This window comes from Oryx dammah, unplaced genomic scaffold (genome assembly GCF_014754425.2).
Source record: "Oryx dammah isolate SB20612 unplaced genomic scaffold, SCBI_Odam_1.1 HiC_scaffold_26, whole genome shotgun sequence".
NCBI classification, from domain to species: Eukaryota; Metazoa; Chordata; class Mammalia; order Artiodactyla; family Bovidae; genus Oryx; species Oryx dammah.
This window is the reverse complement of record NW_024070210.1, coordinates 51,961,728-51,967,626: the sequence shown is the minus strand read 5'-3', so window position 1 is coordinate 51,967,626 and position 5,899 is coordinate 51,961,728.

The window sequence follows — 5,899 nt, the reverse complement described above, 5'->3', positions numbered from 1 at the left end:
TCTGATGCTTAATGCCAGATAAATAGTGTACATTCTATTATTTTTTTCATCAGTTCAGTTCAGTCGCTCAATCATGTCTGACTCTTTGCAACCCCATGAATCGCAGCACGCCAGGCCTTCCTGTCCATCATCAACTCCCGGAGTTCACTCAGACTCGCGTCCATCGAGTCCGTGATGCCATCCAGCCATCTCATCCTCAGTCGTCCCCTTCTCCTCCTGCCCCCAATCCCTCCCAGCATCAGAGTCTTTTCTAATGAGTCAACTCTTCGCGTGAGGTGGCCAAAGTACTGGAGTTTCAGCTTTAGCATCGTTCCTTCCAAAGAAATCCCAGGGTTGATCTCCTTCAGAATGGACTGGTTGAATCTCCTTGCAGTCCAAGGGACTCTCAAGAGTCTTCTCCAACACCACAGTTCAAAAGCATCAGTTCTTCGGCGCTCAGCCTTCTTCACAGTCCAACTCTCAGATCCAGACATGACCACTGGGAAAACCACAGCCTTGACTGCTGCTGCTAAGTCACTTCAGTCGTGTCTGACTCTGTGCGACCCCATAGACGGCCTCCTACCAGGCTCCTCTGTCCCTGGGATTCTCCAGGCAAGAACACTGGAGTGGGTTGCCATTTCCTTCTCCAATGCATGAAAGTGAAAAGTAAAAGTGAAGTTGCTCAGTCGTATTTGACTCGTAGCGACCCCATGGACTAGACGGACCTTAGTCGGCAAAGTAATGTCTCTGCTTTTGAATATGCTATCTAGGTTGGTCATAACTTTTCTTCCAAGGAGTAAGCATCTTTTAATTTCATGGCTGCAATCACCATCTGCAGTGATTTTGGAGCCCCCCAAAATAAAGTCTGACACTGTTTCGACTGTTTCTCCATCTATTTCCCATGGAGTGATGGGACCGGATGCCATGATCTTTGTTTTCTGAATGTTGAACTTTAAGATCCGCAAATCAGTACAGACAACTCTTCACAGCGTCCCTGCTACTTGCGCTTATGTTTTCCTGGAAACTAAAGAAGAAAGTTACACTTGAAAGGAATAAATCATTCCCTCTACCACAACACAGAGTGGTAAACGGCTACAGAAAGCAAGATAAACTTCTAGAAACACAATCAATTCTTAACGACTTTTTTGGCTAACACTGGAATCTTTTTTAAATACATGTTAACTGCTTTTTCAAAGAGCTATTTAGTTTGCCAAGGTAGAATTATAAGATCCATTTTTCCCTTCCTTGAGGTAAATCACAAAGTCCCTTTGTCTTGCCTTGATGTCACGTGATCCTCTCTGTGGACACAGGGCAACACTCAAAAGGGATCTTAGGTCATAATCATCAATAAAATACATTCTGTCATTTTGATGTGGTAAGATACCAGTCTGTGGTGATTGCCCAACAGTCTGAACACGCGTCTCCATCCTTCCCGTAATGCAGATCTTAGAAGTAGTCTCAGAATACTGTAACATTGTGTGTCTGGGGTCTTTTTGTCCCACAGCAAACCATGGAGGAAGCTGACCTACTTTTTGTCACACAAAATGGGCAGAGTACTTCAGTCAGCAGTGCCTCTCTTTTGCTCACACAGGCTCATGTGACTTACACGGTATTTCTGACCCTGTGGAGACCATTAGTGATGGCCCCCAGATTGGGTTCTTTTGTCTCCTGGTAAATATCAGGGAGTCAGAATTTCCGTCTGGTATCACACATGAGTGGAATCCCCACGGTGAATGCTTCTTGAGCCCTTCTCCTGACTCTGTTCAGGACAGTTCCCATTGCCATTGCCTAGAGCTTCACTTCTGGTGAGAAGATGGCACGCCTTGTCCTCAGGCACCAGGAGAAAGGTTCATTTCATTGTCCTCTAGGAAACCAGCAAATTTGGAATACTCAGAGTGACCACAGGACTGGAAAAGGTCAGTTTTCATTCCAATCCCAAAGAAAGGCAATGCCAAAGAATATTCAAACTATCGCACAGTTGCTCTCATCTCACACGCTAGGAAAGTAATGCTCAAAATTCTCCAAGCCAGGCTTCAGCAATATGTGAACCGTGAACTTCCAGATATTCAAGCTGGTTTTAGAAAAGGCAGAAGAACCAGAGATCAAATTCCCAACATCCGCTGGATCAAGAGTTCCAGAAAAATATCTATTTCTACTTTATTGACTATGCCAAAGCCTTTGACTATGTGGATCACAATAAGCTGTGGAAAATTCTTCAAGAGATGGAATACCAGACCACCTGACCTGCCTCTTGAGAAACCTATATGCAGGTTAGGAAGCAACAGTTAGAACTGGACATGGAACAACAGACTGGTTCCAAATAGGAAAAGGAGTACGTCAAAGCTGTATATTGTCACCCTGCTCATTTAACTTACATGCAGAGTACATCATGAGAAACGCTGGGCTGGATGAAGCACAAGCTGGAATCAAGACTGCCAGGAGAAATATCAATAACCTCAGATATGCAGATGACACCACCCTTATGGCAGAAAGTGAAGAGGAACTAAAAAGCCCCTTGATGAAAGTGAAAGAGAAGAGTGAATAAGTTGTCTTAAAACTCAACATTCAGAAAATGAAGATCATGGCATCCGGTCCCATCACTTCATGGGAAATAGATGGGGAAACAATGGAAACAGTGTCAGACTTTATTTTGGGGGGCTCCAAAATCACTGCAGATGGTGACTGAAGCCATGAAATTAAAGGATGCTTACTCCTTGGAAGGAAAGTTATGACCAACCTAGATAGCATATTGAAAAGCAGAGACATTACTTTGCGAACAAAAGTCCGTCTAGTCAAGGCTATGGTTTTTCCTGTGGTCACGTATGGATGTGAGAGTTGGACTGTGAGGAAAGCTGAGTGCTGAAGAATTGATGCTTTTGAACTGTGGTGTTGGAGAAGACTCTTGAGAGTCCCTTGGACTGTAAGGAGATCCAACCAGTCCATCCTAATGGAGATCAGCCCTGGGTGTTCATTGGAAGGACTGATGCTACAGCTGAAACTCCAATACTTTGGCCACCTCATTCAAAGAGTTGACTCATTGGAAAAGACCCTGATGCTGGGAGGGATTGGGGGCAGGGGGCAAGGGGACAACAGAGAATGAGATGGCTGGATGGCATCACCGACATGATGGACATGAGTTTGAGTGAACTCCAAGAGCTGGTGATGGACAGGGAGGCCTGGCATGCTGTGATTCATGGGGTCACAAAAAGTTGGACACAACTGAACTGAACTGAGGAAACCACCACGCAATATTGTCCAGGCATGTCAGTCTTTATTGAAAGATTTGGAAGAAACTCACTGGATTGGTTCAAAATTGGGAAAGGAGTACATCAAGGCTGTATATTGTCACCCTGCTTATTTAACTTATATGCAGAGTCAAGATTGCCAGGAGAAATATCAACAACTTCAGATATACAGATTATACCACTCTAATGGTAGAAAGTGAAGAGGAACTAAAGAGCCTCTTAGATGAGGGTAAAAGAGGATAGTGAAAAAGCTGGCTTAAAACTCAACATTCAAAAAAATAATATCATGGCATCTAGGCCCATCACTTCACGGCAAATAGATAGGGAAAAAGTGGAAACACTGACACATTTTACTTTCTTGGGCTCTCAAATCACTGCAGACAGTGACTGCAGCCACAAAATTAAAAGACACTGGTTCCTTTGAAGAAAAGCTATGACACACTTAGACAGCATATTAAAAAGCAGAGATATCACTTTACTGACAAATGTCCAAATAGTCAAAGGTATGGTTTTTCCAGTAATTATGTACAGATGTGAGAGTTGAACCATAAAGAAGGTTGAGTGCTGAAGAACTGATGCTTTCGAAATGAGGTACTAAAGACTCTTGAGAGTCCCTCTAACAGCAAGGAGACCAAACCAGTCAATCCTAAAGGAAATCAACCTGTATATTCATTGAAAGGACTGATGCTGAAGCTCCAACACTTTGGCCACCTGATGTGAAGAACTGACTCATTGGAAAAGACCCTGATGCTGGGAGAGATTGAGGGCAAGAAGAGAAGGGGGCAACAGAGGATGAGATGGTTGGATGGCATCACTGACTCAATGGACATGAGTTTGAGCAAACTCTGGGAGATAGTAAAGAACAGAGAAGCCTGGCGTGCTGCAGTCCATGGGGCCACTAAGAGTCAGACATGACTGAGTGACTGAAGAACAACAAGAGAATTCAGTCAATACAGAACGGCTATAATTTGATATGAAATTCCTCTCAAAGCACTCCCAAGCTCTTAATATGGATCTCTTGCCTACCTCATATTGCCTCTGCCTTCTATGCAAAATAACCAGACCAGGGACTTTCTGGCAGTCCAGTGGGTAAGACTCTGAGTTCCCTGTCCAGGGAGCCCCAGGTTCAATCCTTGGTCAGGAAACTAAGATGCCACATCCCACATGGTGCAAACAAAACAAACAAAGAAAAAACCAGGACCTCTATCTGTAGGGATTAATTTTACCCCAGTATTCCCTGCCCTCCACTTGCTGTACATTTGCCACAGGCTGAATCTGGAATCACAAGTCAGAGTGTGTGCGTGATTCATGGGGTTCATGGCTCAGCAGGACGTTCAGTGATGGCAATTATCACTCCCAACCCTTCATAACAGACCCCACACTTTTAATTTTCAGAACTTCCACTCTCCACTCTCAACAGTCCAGCACAGAACATGGAGAAATAAATATAGTTTAAATCCCAAGAAGGAAGAGAACTCATCTCCCAACTGACTCATTTCTTGCAAGGTAACTCCCTCTCAGGGTGAACCTATTTGCAAGACAGGGAAAGAGACACAGATATAGAGAACGGATGTGTGGACCCAATGTGGGGATGACTCAGCCAGGATGTGGGGTATGAATTAGGAGCTTGAAAGTGACATATATACACTACAGCGTGTAAAGAGATAGCTGGGGGGAGCTGCTGCATAGCACAGGGAGCGCAGCTGGGTTCTCTGTGATGACCGAGAGGGGCGAGCAGCGGAATGCAGTGTGTGAGGGGGGTCTGAGAGAGTTCTATGTAGACACATCGCTGATTCACTTCAGTATACAGCAGAAACTAACACAATATTGTAAAGCTACTATACCCCAACTAAAAAAAAACAAAAATTATATAGCCACCAGCTCACAATATTACACAAATCAGCTTTAGTTCTTTCCCTTTGTTCCCTGCTTTCCATAATGGGAATAGTTCAATTAGGATAATGTCCTCTGCTTGAAAATCTCCAAGTTTTCAGATTTTGACTATAAAAATGGGATTACATTTTTAGTCCAGTATCATCTTAATGTTTTCTGAGGATGTGTTTTAGGTGAAAGATAAAGGAAGATTATCTTATCATTCTAGTTATACATGATTTGAACAGACCATATTATTGCACTTTGAAGTTTTTGATACTGTCCTATTAGAATAAGAAGAGAAAAAAAGAGAAAAGGGATGTTCATGAAACTTCTATAAAGATGCAATTCTATACTGTATACTGGAGTGGGTAGCCTTTCCCTTCTCCAGGGTATCTTTACAACCCAGGGATCGAACCTAGATCTCCCTCATTGCAGGTGGATTCTTTACTAACTGAGCCAAAAGAGAAACCAATATACTGTATACAGGGTGTGCATTTTCTATGCAATTACGTAAATTATACATAAGTTACATATATAACCATTATACATGTTTGTGTGTATATTTGTGTATCTGTATAATATTGAAGAACTCTTCAATAATGTAAACCCTTTGTAAATCAAAGTATACCAGCCTGGGGTAGACCCCAAAGTCTGTATAATTCACTGGCTCCTGAAAGAAGAATGTAGGAACCCTAATTTCTAGGAAACATCAGCTTTCTTGAGATTATATTTCAAATGCAGTATGAGTATGAGCCTTCTGCTTGGTAGCCGAACCCTGGGAGTTGGTTTCTGTGACTAGT